Consider the following 17,284-nt stretch of genomic DNA (forward strand, 5'->3'; position numbering starts at 1 on the left):
CAGTGGCTTTGCACCTGGCAGCATGTCTCTCCAGCCTCTGCAAGGAGTCCTCTCAGAAGGCCATTTCACTCAAACACCAGGTATTTTCCTGATCTCTCTCTCTCTCCATTTAAACGTGGTGCTTTGGTAAGTCATCCTTTTCCTTCAACAAACACAGCCTGGGTATGGAACCCAGATCTGGAAGTTACAGTGAGCAAAGATACATGGTATCTATGAATCTCTTCTGTGTGTGTGTGTGTGTGTGTGTGTGTGTGTGTGTGTGTGTTTGTGTGCACATGTGTTTTAATCTGTTATTTAAATTGTAAGGCTTAGTAGGAAGACAAAAAAGAGAATAGAAGAGCTGAAGACAGTTATATCAGTTCTGTGCAAACAAAGTTAATGTGGCTTGGTGCAAGCCAAGATTAAATGTGATTGAGTGCTTCTGTATGAAGAAAAAAAACCAGACTGAAAAACAGAAAACCGCTGGAGTCCTTTGCCAACCTTCTTAAAATAACTACCATTGTGCTGGATTAAAAGGCATTTGCTGAAGATTTTGTGAAGAATTAAGCTTATTTGTTATTCTTTTAAAACAGAAAGGAGAATAAAAAGAAAAGCTGTTAGTCAACATTGTCTTAGAAGATAAAGCTTTCAAGATAGCAGTGAATCTGGGTCAGTGGTAGTTTCAGCGAATCTGCTTTTGATTGGCAGCTCTTCAGATTTTCAGCTGCAAACCCAACGCTTCCTCCTCCACCCCCGAGTCTGGGCTCATTAGACTTGGTCGCATGGCTGAGAGGCATCATATCCCCCAAGAGTTAAGCTGTCACCTCTCACTGTAGAGCTTGGGGACCAGAGACAAGAAGAGGAAAGTAGAATTTGGCAGAGAGGGGGAATCTCCCCAAAAAGGCAAGTGCTCTTCATTGCTTTGATGCTCTATCTGTTGGTTCTTCTTCCATAGCTCCATGGGAAGAAGAAGAAGGAGGAGGAGGAGGAGGAGAAGGAGAAGGAGAAAGAGGAGAAGGAGAAGGAGAAGGAGAAGGAAGGAAGGAAGGAAGGAAGGAAGGAAGTCCTCAGTACTTCTAAACCAAACTCCCTACCCCTAACGAAACCTCCATTCACTCTCCCTCGCCCCCTCACAGAACTACCCGAAAGAAGAAGAAAGAAAAATGATGCTTTCCCAAAGAAGAGCCCCCCCGGACAAAAAACTCAAGTGTCAGGTATGGAGAAAGTAGCCTGGTCCCACAGAAGCCAGAGCTCCTGCAGCGAGGGAGGTTCTGGGAAAGCAGCTTTACCGCAGGCAGGGCTGGGTGGTGCTCAGTGCACAATCCTCAATAGTTTCTCTTGAGGAAGATGGAAGAAGGGAGGGCAGGGGAGACACAATTACACGTTCATCAGTCACCTTTAATTCTGCCCTGTGATTAGGATTCACACAGCCTGGGACTGCTTCCCTCAAAGGTCAAAAATATTTCATTCAGACAGCATGAACCTCTGTGCTTTTGATTGGCTCTTTACATCAAAACGATTCCTGTGTAGACGTTGTTCTTGAATAGCAGTTCTCCAGCAGGGTGACTGAGCCCCCCAGGAGGCATTTGGCCATGTGTGGAAACACTTCTGGTTGACACAACTGCTCTTGGCATCTAGTGGAGAGAGCCCAAGGATAAATTCCAACAGTGCACAAACTGCGTTCCACAACTACGAATGTTCTGGCACACATGGCAATGTTGCCAAGGTTGAGAAACTGCCCTAGAGGATGGAATGAAAACGAAAGTCTCTACTTTTTCCTGGAAACGATTTTTAAAAACTTTACAGCTCCACGAGAGACCGTCCCAGTGCTAAAAGTCCTCTTTCTGCCATCCTACCTTATACGCCAGGATCTTTACAAGCTGCTCAAATAAAAGGACTAGCAGGTAATCAACAATGACAGAACGTGGATATTCTGAATATATACCACAAACTTCTTTCCCTGGAAACTTTTGTCAACGAACCCATCAATAAACACGCTGGGTGCCTACCACATGATTAGCTCTGTGTTCACTAAGGTAGGGAATATAAAGAGATAGGGCATATAGCTAGATTCAAAATTTAAAAAGGAACATCCTAATGGAAAATTAAAATACAATATAGAAAAAATAAGAAAACCCGATAAAACATATACTTAGCTTAAAATTAACAAGTTTTTATTTTATATATGACCACTTTAAGGAAAGTAAAAGTTTAATGACAAGTAGCAAGTTCAGTAACTACCAATTCATCTGCTTTGGAGGGTGGGTATCAAACCAGTGAATGTCCATTAGCATGGTTTTTAATTTTCAAATTTAATAAGAGGGATTCTTTCTTTAAAACTAAAAGGCCACTGAGAAATTAAATTGGCCAAGGTTTGCCTAAGAACAAAGTGATTGTTGTTTCGGGACAACAATCAGAAAAGAAATTATCAGAAGGAAACTATTCAGAAAAGGAATTTATCAAACTTGGGATAAATTGACACATGTCACTTTCCACAAAATTCCAGAAAGTAGCACAGAACTAGGTGGCAAAGAGAGAATGGTTTCGATATGGATACACAAACCCTCTTTGTAGCTTAATTTTGCTCAGAAATTAAAAAAAGAAACATTGAATCACATGAATTTTAAAAGAGTGAAAGAACTCAAAAATAAAAATTAGGTAAGTAGGAGAAAAGCCACTTGAGTGAAAAAAGAACTTCCCATGCCCTAACAAATGTATTGAACATACTAACCGCTGAGCTAGAGCAGCATTTAGGAACTTGACACCTGGCTGTTCTTCCCTGGGATACTAAACCTAGACCCTACAATTGTTCAACATGGTCCAAGGCAGGAATTTTATAGCAAATAGAGTCTTCTGTCAGGTGAAATGGAGATGTTTATTTCTCCTGGAAAAGCCCCTGATCCCCCAAAGCCACGCCAAGCTGTCAAAGAGAACCCCTGGCTCCTGGGACCTAACATAGCAGGACAGGAAGAGGAAATGGTTTGTAGGAGTTAAGTGACAGATTATAAGTCAAATCCATAAGTTCCAGGAGCCACGCAACAGCCTTGGACTAATGAAGGTGTTGGTTTGTTTGTTTTTGTCTGTCATTCACGTTTTCTCATCTATCAAGCAGGAGAGGAATAAAAACCTGCAAGAGCAGAACTATGGGGAGGAAGGCCCCTTAAGTGAGTACCTATTCTTTTGGCCCTTTGTTTGCAGCTGGTTCAAGGTGAGATCAGCTCTTCATATTGCATCCCTGCCAAAGGCGCATTTCATAGGTGCCTCTCCGCATCTCGGTGCTGCCTGGCACTGAGTTACTTCTTATTTGCACTTATGCTCTACTTGAAAACAAGAACAATACCTGGCATGGCATCAAACACTTTGAGCAACAGAATTCAGAAACTGCCGTCATTCTGTTACACTTGAAAAAGGTGGACTCACAAAAAAGGACGGACATCTGGTCTACCATGAGTCGCCTAGAACTACCCCCAGACAACAGCAGCCTTGAAAAGGAAACTGCCATCACAAGGGATTAGAACCTCAAGAGCTTGTCAGCTTTAACAGACCACATCTCATAGGAGTGAGTAAACTCAAATAAGAATAGTAGAGGTCTGGTTAAGAAAATTACCTAGAGAGAGGCACCTGATTGGCTCAGTGGTTGAGTCTCCGCCTTTGGGTCAGGCCATGAACCTGAGATGGTCCCAGGGATCAAGTCCCACTTTGGGGTCCCTGCAGGGAGCCTACTTCTCCCTCTGCCTATGTCTCTACCTCTCTCCTTCTGTGTTTCTCATTAATAAATAATTAATATATTTATTTTAAAAAATTACCCAGAGAGGGTGCCAGAAGGCATTTACTTTGAATTTAAAACAAGTTTTAGAAGTATATGTATATAGACAGATATATAAAATCCTTTCTAGAATTTGACAATTACAAAAATAACTGCAAAAAAATTTACTTGTTGATTTTTTAAAAGTATTTACATCTACCTCACTTGTAAGTCTGCAAGAGTTTAATAGCAATAAAATACCTTGTGATCAAGTGGGTTTCCTAGACTGCCTGGACCTCAGAAAAGAGTCCAACTTTGTGAAGGCATGGCCCAAGGAGAGTTTGCGAAAAAAGCTGGATGTGAGCTAGATTTGAACTTGATGTCCCAAAATACACTTTCACTGTATTTTTTTTATTAATTGGGGTACCTTCAAAAGCTACTAATTCTGTCCAAAGAGTCTGGCAAAGTGGCCTCAGATTTCCCAATTATGTCATGTCATCCTTAACCCAATACCTCCTACCACTGCACCATCCTTGGTGGCCGACCTCACTGCCTGGATTTATCTTTTTGGCTATCTGGATGCATTTGCAACCAGGATGCTCCTATCTAGTCAATTCTGATGCCAACAGCAGCCTGCTTTGGCAAAAGCATCTATCAGGTGGAAGGAGTACAAGCAGTGGCCTTCACAATAATACCTTTAACTACTATAACCTTCTACTTACCAAAATTTTATATAATGTAGACCAGTTAATATACACAAAGAGGGAGATGATTTGACCCAATAGAGAATCAGATATGTAAACCTTGATCTGCAGTTGAAAGCCAACCAGCTACAACCTCCAGACAACTATTACCCCTTGTTTAAGACTGATAAGCATCATAACATTCTTTGTAACATATCAAAATGTGCTGACTAGAAAGCACACTGCATTTTGCCCTTTGAAGGGCATCGGACACATGGTCCTACAGTCAACATTGTTACTTAGTCACAGAAACAAACTAAGACACATAGAGTCTTAGAAGGGAATCTACTTGGGAGACCACTGAGTACCAACCTCATGGAACATATGAATTCTTTGCACAACATCTCAAATAAGTGGCCTGACAATCCGCTTGGACATCTGCACCAATGGGGAACTCAAAACCAAAGAGAACCACATCTGTATGCAGACAGTACTAACGTTGATAAATTATTTCCATTATCAAGCTAAAATTGGCCTCCCTGATAGTTCTTATTAGTCATAATTTTAGCCGCTGGAAACACTCAGGATTCTAGGCTCCAGGTGGAATTTGTGGCAATTCAATCTCTACTTATGGCTACACCTGCCATCAATACAGGTCCACTGGGAACAAGGAGTTTCTTTGGATCCCAGTCCTACTAGAAACAAACTCCTGTTAAAACCTGTAAAGAATTACTGTTCAAAGCAAATCAGAGTCACTTACAACTTATAAGCAATAGTCTGTTTAGTGATAAGAACAAAGTTGAGTGCGAGAAGAGTGTTAAAAAAAAAAAGAGAAAATAAACTGATTACATATAATCACATATGTTGAACTATTTCTAGCCTAGATATAATCTTAATATAATGAGTATTGTTACAAGAGATAAAGATAACAATAATAACAATAATTTTATTTATAAACCATTTTCCAGCCAATGTCCTTGGGGCATTGCATGATCATATACAATGATTAAAACACTATTAAAAACATCAAACGAATTAAACACAAGCTATTCCTCAGATATAAAATGAAGTAATGCTAAGGAATAAGGGGCTAATATTTGAAGTAAAGAAAAATGACACCAGGTAATAGGAAAAAATCATAGAATGATTTGTGCTTTTTTTACATTCGTTACTCTGAAAAATAATCTTTTAAATTCTCCTTGCCATGTCTTCTAATGTATTTGTATCCTAAGTGTCTACTTCCTCTTTAGGTTCTTCTCTCTATATTAAATTTTCTCTCCTTCCTTAGATCAAGATCTAATTTTGTGTTCCTTCAATCAAATCCTCATCACAAATGGATTTGTCTAAAAAAACCAACCAAATAAACACAAAACCAGAAGAGTCATTAAAGCCATTTCTCAATGACTAGTGCTTTCTTGTGCTCATGATGTATTTTGGCTACAGAATCAATGACATTGGGGGAAAAAAGCACAGTCAATGCCCAAGCATAAAGGCCATACAACTGCAATTTCTAATCCTTCAGCCATCGTGACATATTATCATTCTGAATTTTGCAATAACCACTAACTCCCACCTCCCTTCAAAAAAGATGAGGATGGTGTGAAAAACACTGTTGGTTACCTATACCACAACCATTTCCTTCCCCTCCCTTGCCTTTCTTCCTTGCTAGCAGAACACTATTTTTGTTCAAAGTATCAGGGGTCATATGCTTGTGGAAAATGGGCCCCTCCCCAACTCCAGGGAGAAAATGTTGAATCTAAGACATCAATGTCAAATCTATTCCCCTTTGCCAGCAACAGGCTTGGTGTCAGATATGTAATGAAACTCTGGCCAAGAAACACAACACAAGAGTCTTGATAGGAGCTTTCCAGAAGTCTACCTCCCTGACATGCCTCAGGCTACATGTAGATGTGATCTTTAGAAACAAAGCAGCTATCTTGGGACCATGAGGTGCAGAACCCAAAGACTAAGACAACACACTGGGTTCAGTGGAGTGAAAACATGGAAAGACACTGGATCCCTGAAGAATTGATCAACTAAATCCTGCCATCACTCTAAATGGTATCTCTTATTGTGCAAGATAATTTTTCCTCCTTGTTTAAGTCTATTTAACTGAGCATTCTTGCACTTGCATTCCAATCAACTGAAAAGGCATTTCTTTTCATAGAATTAAAACAAATTACATGCCTTTGGGATTTGTATTTTTAGGAAACACTTTCATACAACTGAGAACACTTTGGAATCCTTTAAACTAATTTGAATATCACATAGGTAACATTTGAGTACTGAGTATCTTCTAAGCATATTAATATACACGTCACCTTTTTTAATTCCTATAATTCCACATAAGATAGCTATCATTCTTTCTTATAGATAAGGAGAATCAGAGAGGTCAAGTGATTTGCTTAAGATCACAGTTTGCAAGTGTTAGAGCCAGGATTTGAAGTCAGATTTCTGAGTTGAAGTAGAAGGGTCCTATAGTCATCCCTATCCCAAATCATGGCAACTCTATTCTTACTCACGCCAGAACCCTGGGAGGCATTCTTGATACTTCCCCTTCTATCACCCACCTCATGTAATCAGGCAAGAAACTGTGACTCTACTTTCCCCAAAATCTCAGAATGTGATCCTTTCTCACAACCCACATGGCTGCTACCCAATGACAACAACTATTATCACCAGCCTTGGGGTGGTGGGGATGGGTTGATGAGGATGAGAAAGGTCTGCACATAGACTACAAAATTTGAGTCTCACGGTCACTTAAACAGCCCTTGGTGAGTCTCTCTTTAAATATTTAAATTAATGTAAGCCACCTTGGGGCCTCCTTTATTCACCCTAGCCATGTTCTGTCATTGCAATAACTCCGGAGCTCTGTCCTACATCAATTCCTTGTCCCTCAATGGTCTTTTCTCAGTCCAGCATCTAGAAGGATCTTTCTTAAGTGTGCAGCAAATCATACTGAACTCTCCAGACTACTGGCCTTTTTGCATAACAGCACACAATGCATACACACACTCTTACATTAGGACCTTTACTCTAGACACGGTCCCTTCCAGAGCACTCTTTTCCCAAATACCTACTTTGACTACTTCCCTCAACTATTTCAACTTTGTCCATTTTCACCCTTGACCTGTAGCCTAACCAGACCACCTCTGCAGTCTTCCCTTGGCACCAGGTCACCCTAGTCCCATCCAACTTTATCTTTATCCAAAACACTGATTACTTCCCAGCTTAACTTTTTTTTGGTGTAAACCTCAGCGTCCACCTCCCCTTGCCAAATATAAACTCCAAAGGTGCAGAATTTTTTTTGTGCTTTGTTCTCTGATCCATCCCAAGTGCTGGAAGAGCTCTAAGCACAAAAAAAGTATTCCAATAAATATTTGTTGAATGAGATAATCAATGTAGGAGGCTAAGAAGTGACCAGTGCTAGGAAATGAGGGTGAAAAGGTGACCAAATCATTATAGTTACCCATAGGCCATAGTATGAGTTTGGAGATTTATTCTAAGCACACAATCACTGTGCTTGATATCATGGGTGGGTTTCAAACAGAAGAATGACAGAATCTGATTTATATTTTCAAATCCATTTCCTTGTTGTTATGGGAATAAATGAGTAAAAGGTGGAGAAAATTTGGGAAGAGGAGTGCCTTAGTCAGGCAACATCAGAGTAATAGCAGGAAATAGTGTAAGAAATAGATGGATATTTAAAAAGTTGAGCCAAGAGAATTGCTGATAAATTGGCAGGAGGCATTCCTTTAAAGGACAGGAATGCTAATATGTTAAAAAAAAAAAAAAAAGAAAAAAGAGGGGATCCCTGGGAGGTGCAGTGGTTTGGCGCCTGCCTTTGGCCCAGGGAGCGAACCTGGAGACCCGGGATCGAATCCCACGTTGGGCTCCTGGTGCATGGAGCCTGCTTCTCCCTCTGCCTATGTCTCTGCCTCTCTCTCTCTCTCTCTCTCTCTCTCTCTCTGTGACTATCATAAATAAAAAAAAAATTTTTTTTTAAAGATGCTAGAAGGTTCATCTGGGGCAGAGGTAGACAAGTTTTCAAAGAAGGTGGGATCATGAAGATCTATTTTTTAAATGTTAATTTTGAGATGCCTATTAGATATTGAAGTAGAACGGTCAGAAAGTGGTGGAAGAAGCCTGGTGGACAGGGGAGAGGCCAAGGCTGGTGATGAATGTTATGAGTCATCGACATCTGGAAGCCATGGGCCTGGGCAAGATCACCTAGGAAAGTCTACACATGGAATCTAGCACAGGAGTGAGGTACAAAGTGGAAATGACATCTGGAAATCTTCCCTCATGGAGGCTTTCCACTCCTTAAAATCCTTGGATTTCACCTACTTTCAGAAATCCACATTTCTAGAGCCTCCTTCTGCATCTTAGCAGTTCATTTTCTTCCTCCAATGTATTCACTAATCTTCATACTTGGCTTTCTAGACCTAAAACCATCTTCAAAAGCCTTTCTACTCAGTCAATGTGTCAGTTAATTCGATGTGACATATACATTAAAACTATTACATAAACTAAATAGGATTTCTTTCCTAAACTCAATGTTGTTGCTGTTGTGTGTGTGTGTGTTTTTTTAATCTTCTCTTCACTCTGACTGAAGACAATGGTATCTGTGCAAATGAAAGATGAGGAAAATTGTCAGTAGCTAACATTTCTCAAAAATACTCTGGGTGCCTGATATTTCACTTCTTCACACTGTAGTTTAGCCTCACATCACTGAGGAGTTTAGCCTCACATCACCGAGGTAGCCCAATGTCCTATTCCTAGCACAATCCAGAAGGCTTTGGTGACCTTCGAGTAGTTTGTGTCAAACCAAGGGAAGGAAGATGGTGGTGAAGAAGCTCAGTCATTCCAAAGAGAAGATGGAATTGTTGACTGGATTTTCCTGGAGGCTCTTTCTAACGCCCTAACCTAACTATGTGCCTGAGATCATTGATCCTTGACTAAACATGGAAATTATGGTTTGAAACAATCATAGGCTGAGAAATTACATTTCACTTTATTTAGCCATTGAACGTTTCACACGTGGCAAACTATCACTGGGGGAAGCCTAGAGCAAAGTTGTAAACTCCAAGCTCAAATACTGTATCCCACCCTTCTTGTGACAAACCTATGGTGGATGTCCCTGGACTCTTTTCTAGTAGCATGGCTCTTACAGCTAATACTAGGTTGTCTGCTTCTAAAGGGTCTTTCCACTGTTTGTTTTCTCTTGCTCTTATCACAAAGGTGGATGGTATTAGATATGTTTCTTTTTAGCAAGTATGAGACAAGTCAAGGTCAACCCAGTGTCAAACAAAGATGTAGAAAAGCAGATATAGTTACAGTGCAAACCTACCAGCCTAAAGTAAAAACAAAAATTCTTTCAGAGACACTTTGAAACCAGTCACAACCATAGTGATCATCTGGGGGACATTTTCTAGAGAGAAGTCATGCCAAAAAACCTTCATGCTCAAGGGCTCTTCTGTTCTGAGCTAACAGATATAAACAGATGTCTCAGGCGACGACTTCATGTTCCCTGTCTCAAACCCAGTTATGGGTACCACACTCGTCTCTTTTTCAGTAGGCAAGTAAGTATGAAAGAGATTGGAAATCTGTGATGTCCAGCTCTTAATCCTTTAATGCTGGATCGATTCTAATCCCAAAGGTAGGAGAAAGGCAGCACACTCCCTCCAGCTACTGTTTCCACAAGGCAGAGGAAGGATGTAGGAACGCAGGTCTGTTACTGTGAACTGATCTCAAATGTAAGCTCCAAGGAGACAATTATCTCACTTTCTTTACACCGTCATTCAATTTCCAGGGTTTGCACATAGTAAGAACTCAATAGACATATTGGGAATAAATTCACTTTCTAATCTCAGTATCTCAATGTCCTCATATATTGACTGCATTTAACAAGGTGCCTAACCTAAAAGAATCTCTCATTTGGTTCTTATTCTACTTTCCATGTTATTTAATTTGGGCTAAAGCTACTGTCACTAATTCTCCTTTTTCTGATTCCCCTACCCATTTTTCCACAAGCCTTGAGTCCTTTTAATTATCCTTTTTCCTGCTCAGGCCCCCACCATGCTCTTCCTCCCCCTACCCACCCACCATCTTTCTGCCTGGTGATTCTTCTTCTTCTGTCATATATTTTATTTTGCTATCACCCTCACTGCCTGACGTGATGCTCCTGCTTCTTTGTCTCAGCAAGGTGACCCGTGAAGAAATCAAATCATCCATCAGCCTTTGAGTCATAACATGATAAAAAAAAAAAAAGTGCTATATAGGTGCCCTAAGAAACAATGTAATCCAACTCTTGCTCAGGGGCTGTTTCCAGTCTGTTTCAAGTTTGTACCGGTCTACAGCATTTTACCACCCAAAGCTCCTGCTTTCTATGTGCTAAGAATGTAATAAACTCACTATTGACAGATTGAAGTACAGCCTCACTGGATCCAATAGATATGATTTGTTTTGTACTTCACTGTTACAACAAGTAGATGGAAGTACATAAACAAAAATTCTTGTAAACTGAATTATTTAATAAACACATTTTATAAACCTTTAGAAATTGTGGATAGTTTATCATTTGAGTTGACAAGTACCCGTCCAATGGATAGAGCATTAACCAGCTGTGCAACTTTGGGCACGTTATTTAATGTCCCAGGTTTGAGACAGTAGACACAAAAATAGCCATGATGACAATATTTTCACCTGAGACTATTTGTCTTTCTAATTTGTTCTTAAATTACATTTAGATAAAATTCCCAGTCTGATAAGTTACATGCAAACCCAGCCCATTGCATGGCACCTAAAAGATATCCAATAAATATTGACTAGATAAATAAATCCCAACATCGCATTATTTTTGTGAAGATTAAATGCACTGAGAAATGTAAAAATACTTTGCAAACTATATAATAATATGCAAATGGAGTATCATTAGGACACCCTAAGTACTCCTTCAATGCACTGACTAGTCACATAAAAAACTAAGTAAGGAGCAGCCTGGGTGGCTCAGCGGTTTAGCGCCGCCTTCAACCCAGGAGGTGATCCTGGAGACCCGGGATCGAGTCCCACTTCGGGCTCCCTGCATGGAGCCTGCTTCTCCCTCTGCCTGTGTTTCTGCCTCTCTCTCTGTGTGTCTCTCATGAATAAATAAATAAAATCTTAAAAAAAAAACTAAGATTTAAATCAAATCAAGTAACCTCTATAGAAGTTCAGCAGAAGCAAACATTGACCAAAATTAAGACTAAAACATGAATATGTTCATAAAAAAGGCTAATACACTATAACAAACTTTCCAGACAATCAGATCTGTAATGCTACTACCAGATTCAATGACACATGTTTTAGGTTTTTGTTACCATGACATTCCACTTCAAGTTTCAGTCTTTATATAGGTAGAATAAAAAGCTTACTTACTGTGTTAAAAAAACAACAACGACAACAATAACAATGCTATGATTCAAATAACAGAGAGGCTTACATTCCCTCATGTGATAGCCTGGAGTCTGGGTAGGTAAACTGCTCTACTGCACATGGTCATCATGACCCAAGTTCCTTCTACATTGTTTCTCTGCAATGCTGGAGGGGATGAATCTTCATTTGAATGATCAGAGCTGGTCATCAGCTGATCGGGGCTCTAGTTCAAAGGAAAAAGAGTATGAAGAGCACATGTGTGGTGTTTTGAGGCTTAAGCCTGGGAGTAATGCACTTCACTTCCAGTTTTATCCCATGGGGCAGAACTTAGAGGACTTTCAATGGCACCTGGGATATGCAATTTCTTGTCAGGCAGCCACATTCCCAGACACAGCTCACCTTGAGAGGTGTTGGTGGAATATTGGCCACCAAACTAGAAGGCTTTGTGAAGAATATAGGACTTAAAGTGAGCATTGAGGATTATTAAAGATAACAGCAGAAGATCTACAGAGAGCCATAATTACAAAATGTAAATTCCTACATCCCCTCTTTGCTGCCACCTAGGACTCTATTTGGTACTTGAAGCCATACATTCTTTTTAAACAAATTCTGAAGAAAGATTAATAGAATGTCGTTCCCCAAACAAACCGTACGGTAGACCTTCAAAATAATGTCTAAAACCTTTACAATAATGTTTAAAATAATAACGTGTACAGCACAACAAATTCCCCTCAAAATAATCAAGGGTAGGAGAATGCATATGTGAACAAAATTTACCAAAATTTAGAGAGTTTATAGAGATAAACATTAACTTATAGAAATGAACCAGCAATAGTTTTTCCCTGCAGCCATCTCTAAGCAAGGCTCTCCACATAGTAAATACAGTTTAGATGACGAAATCACAACAGTAAAATAAAAATAAAAATAAATCTACGAAGTGAATTTAAAACATACTTTAAGTTGTAACCAGTGCCGGGAGTGATTCAGTGACAGCACTAAATATTCTGCAATGAGAGAGGTTACCACAAGAGAATGTGATGAGCTAGCTGTGAAGGATAGCTTGGAGTTTTCCAGATGAGTAAGAGGAGAAAGGTCTTCTAAAAAAAGAAGAAAAGAAGAATCTCCATGCACCAATGACTGTTTTTATTATTCTAAATCTGGATTCCAGTCAAGTTACTGGTGTAGATAATTTGTGCAAGCATCACAGAGCCTGGACTCCAACTCGATTCTCTAGACTGTCTCTCTCCAATGCTCTGTTACTGGGTTACCTGCACTCCATCATGGCACCACCCTCATTCACTGCTGAAAAGAAGCCTGGCAGGAGATGATCCACCACAGCCTTCAATGTGGCCTTCCTTCTCCTATTCTTGCTCATCTCCAGTTCATCCTCGATGCAGCCATCACCGACCACTTTCAAATTATTTTAATATGAATTAGATGAGGTTGATCACCAATGCAAAGCCCTCTGCGGCCTCTCATTGTACTTAGAATAAAATTTGCAATCACTCACCTGGTTCACCAGGCCCCTCCTTGGATGCCTTTCTCTGCTTCTCTGGACTCATCTTGTATTCTCTTCCCTGCCCCCTTCACCCTATCTTCTATGATCCAGCCACCCTGGCTCTCAGTCTGCTCCCCAAATGCCCCTAAACTCTTTGATGTCCTTCCTACACACTCATCCTGATGCCAGTAGTGCCCTTTCTCCTGTCCTTGCTCTGTCCTCCCTTGTTCTTGAGACTTCAGCTGAAATGTCATTTCCTCGGGGACTTCAGAATATCTAAATCTGAAGTATGTCCCAGCTTCTCCATCTTATTATTTCCTCCCACTGTGTGTTCCTGTGTTCTTTCCCTTCATTGGACTTTCCAAATTATTAATTACATCTTTAAGATACAGTGTAATGCCAGTTTCCACCACTACATTGTAGCAATATGAAGGGCAGGGGACTCCACTGTTTTGTTCTCCCCAGTACACCCATTATGTGCTACAGATCACAGGACGGAATACACACTCTAAAAAAATTGGGGTAAGGTTAAAAGTAATCCAAGATGAAAATAAATTTTAAATTAAAATATTTAAGTGTTTACTAAGGAGTCGAGATGAGCTGTTATAACACCAAAGGCGTGAGTTATCTAAAATTTTAGATAACTAAAATTAACTAATAACTCCATTCATTTATACAAAGAAAATGTTAACTGAGCACCTGTTATGGGGTCTCACTCCTGAATTCTAAAAGCTTTAGTCTACCTTGGAATCAGAGTCTCTCTCAACACATGTATGTAACTTGAGCACAAGCTCTATGACTTCATTTATAAGCTTTTTAATTTCTTCTTAGTGTCTTTTATACTATAGGAGTTACAGGAGTCATTTCCTAAGTCAAAAGGGGAATTTCCAAGACAAATATGGAGTTAAAATCTACCCTTCCACTGAAATTCTAATTCTCCACTGGTCGAACACTCCTATTTAGAGAAGAACCAGAATCGTAGTAACGGAATCTTACAATACAGAAGAAACCTTCTGAGCACAATCATGATAAAACTTACTAGACTTACATGACCAGGGATGAAAGAAAACCAGGCCAAGACCTAGGGAAAGTCATGCCAGGAAGCCTGAAAGAAATAAAACATGCCCCCACTTGTGTCTCTTCTATTCCAGCCTGGCCTGTTCTTTATAAGCATTATTGTGAAAATGGGTCAAGTGAGTAGGAGATCCTTGATTGCTCTGGGTTGGTCAGAGGTTAAAGTACTATAATCAATGGTGTGAACACAGTAGAAGGGAGTCAAACACTGCAACGAAGAGAATCAGGACAAAATCAACACTTCGGGACCACTGTTGGCGAGACTGATCTCATTCCACATTCCACATTAATTCCTTCATTCGTATATTCACCCAACAGTTATTCAACAATTATTTTATTCTATACTCAAACTTTCTGGAAGGAAGACAAAAATTAATGTCTTTTTTAATGATAATAACTTTCTTAAAATCTTGGAAAGCATGGCTTTAAAAAAACAAGTTGGCAGTGACAGATGTTACCTAGACTTTCTGGGTGATCCTTTCATAATATATACAAATACTGAATCATTATGTTGTACATCTGAAACTAATACAATACTATAAGTCTGTATCTCAATTTTTTTAAAAGGGGGGAGGTTAGGTAAATCCTCAAGCAAATGTCCCTGTGCTTCTGGCGCAGCTGAGTCTCATCCCCTAGAACCATCCCTCATTGGAGACCTGTTGCACCCAGATTTTAGACCAGAGAAGTGAAATATTTAACTCAATTATCATTGTTTGAACAGAGATAAGAAATCCCCTTTCTTGCATTAGGAAACAAACACCTTCAGGCACTTGCCTTGTAGGGGCTGAGGTTCTCTTCCCGTAGAACGCACCAGCACCCACCAAAACTGACCCCAGAAATACCTGTTTTGTCTTGAGGATTCTGTTTGTGAACTCCGCCTCCCTGGAAGGAACACTTGGTCTTTTTTACATGAGGCTTTGCCTGGCATTTATTTACAGGACTGCAGGAAAAACAAAACATCACACAAGGAAAAGGGGCGAGGGGGAGAATAAAGCTCGTTATATGATCTCTCAATATTTGGCCCCATTTTGACAAAAGATTGCATCCTCCCACCTTGTCTCCTGTGGCCACATACAAACACATGCCTCGTTCTAAAACTGGTATCAGGGGTTAGATCTCTGTTTTAGAGGAAAGATCTAAACTGACAGCTTTTTGGGGCGTCCAGCTGGCTCAGTCAGTGGAATGCGTGATTCTGGATCTTGGGGTTGTGTGTTCGAACCCCATGCTGGGCATACAGCTGACTTAAATTTAAAAAAATAAATAAACTGATAGCATTTAGCTATGCCTGCCTTTAGGGCATCTTAGACAAAGTACCTGGTGGGCTGTTAAATAGTTGACATTTTTACTACTCACTTTGTTATTGACTAAACAGAGAGTAATTACTATAGCTACTTCTAGCATAAATTGTTAAAAATCACCCAGTTGGTTAGTTGCAGCTGTCATGGTTAAAGGGGGGGAGCTTCGAGCTCCAAATTAATACCTGCCATTCTGGAAATTAAAAATCACCTCAGGGAAAATAGTGAGTATTCAATAAATGGTAACCATTCCTGAAGACAGAGGAATATAACCTAATGCTTTGCATCAGGTCATACAACGCCAGAATCTTTGTCCTTGAAGAAAACTGAGAAATAATCTATTCCAAGCCCTCATCCTATAAATAAGCAAAACAAAGTTCAGAAAGAAAGCTACGCAACTTGAGCGGCAGATGTGAGTGACCGAGGCCTTAATTCAAGATCAAGATGTGATGCTAATATATTCATGTATAGAGATGATGGAACACAATATTTGCAGTTAGGATTGTCCCAGAAATCCTCAGGTCCCAAACAAGAGCATACACTTTGCTTGGCTGTGTGTGACTCAGAGCCAAGCCTGGGACAGAAGTCCCCTTCAGGAAGCTCCTTCCCTGGGACGCATATGGTGGTGTTAATGGCCAATCTCTCTCTGCAGCTCCCCCTGACCCTGTTCCAGCTGCTCAGCCACACACATGTCCCAAACCTAACCCTGGTTCAGAGCTCACTGCCCTTGTCCTAAAGCTTTCCAGATAAAGAGGTCTTCTACTTTCAGATTGTAAAGGCAATTCCCCTGGTTCTGCGATTGTTTTCTTCTTGAGCCCACTGCCCCCAAGAAACTGGATTTAAAAACTAAGAAACAGTGGGAAGGCACCATTGTGTTTCTGGATCTTTAAACTGTATTGGTCACATCAGATGGCTTGACGCTTAGGGAACAAGGATTTCTTTATAATAATAACTATGATGTTTGGTCACACTTTCACCTTGTCAGTAATGGGTTAGCTCCATTGGCTGGCTAAATACTTCTGTATCTACCATGAAGGCCACCTTGTTTCTGTAGTTTACATTTTTATTTCCAGAGTGCTTGACTTGATAATAGATCACATCGATGTGTAAACGTTGGATAAGAATTGGAATTCACTTTAGGTATATGTGGCTTAAACTCATAATTTTATAAGGAGAGAAAAAAGGTTAAAACATTTTGGGGGGATCCCTGGGTGGCTCAGCAGTTTAGCGTCTGCTTTTGGCCCAGGGCATGAGCCTGGAGTCCCGGGATCGAGTCCTGCGTGGGGCTCCCGGCATGGAGCCTGCTTTTCCCTCCTCCTGTGTCTCTGCCTCTCTCTCTCTCTCTCTCTCTCTCTCTTTCTATCATAAATAAATAAATCTTTAGAAAAAAAACATTTTGGACCAATTAACACATCGTTATTACCAGGTGGTCTTCAATGCATGTGTTCTTGTGTTTCTCAGGTTGACATTTTTGGGTAAATTGTGGAATTTATCTTTTACACATCTACGCAATCAATTCCACAGAGTGTTAATATAAACTTCTGTAATTATTGGGAAGGGGGTAGTTTAAAATCACACTGGCTTACACATGCCTGGC

Source organism: Canis lupus, chromosome 2 (genome assembly GCF_011100685.1).
Source record: "Canis lupus familiaris isolate Mischka breed German Shepherd chromosome 2, alternate assembly UU_Cfam_GSD_1.0, whole genome shotgun sequence".
Classification (NCBI taxonomy): domain Eukaryota; kingdom Metazoa; phylum Chordata; class Mammalia; order Carnivora; family Canidae; genus Canis; species Canis lupus.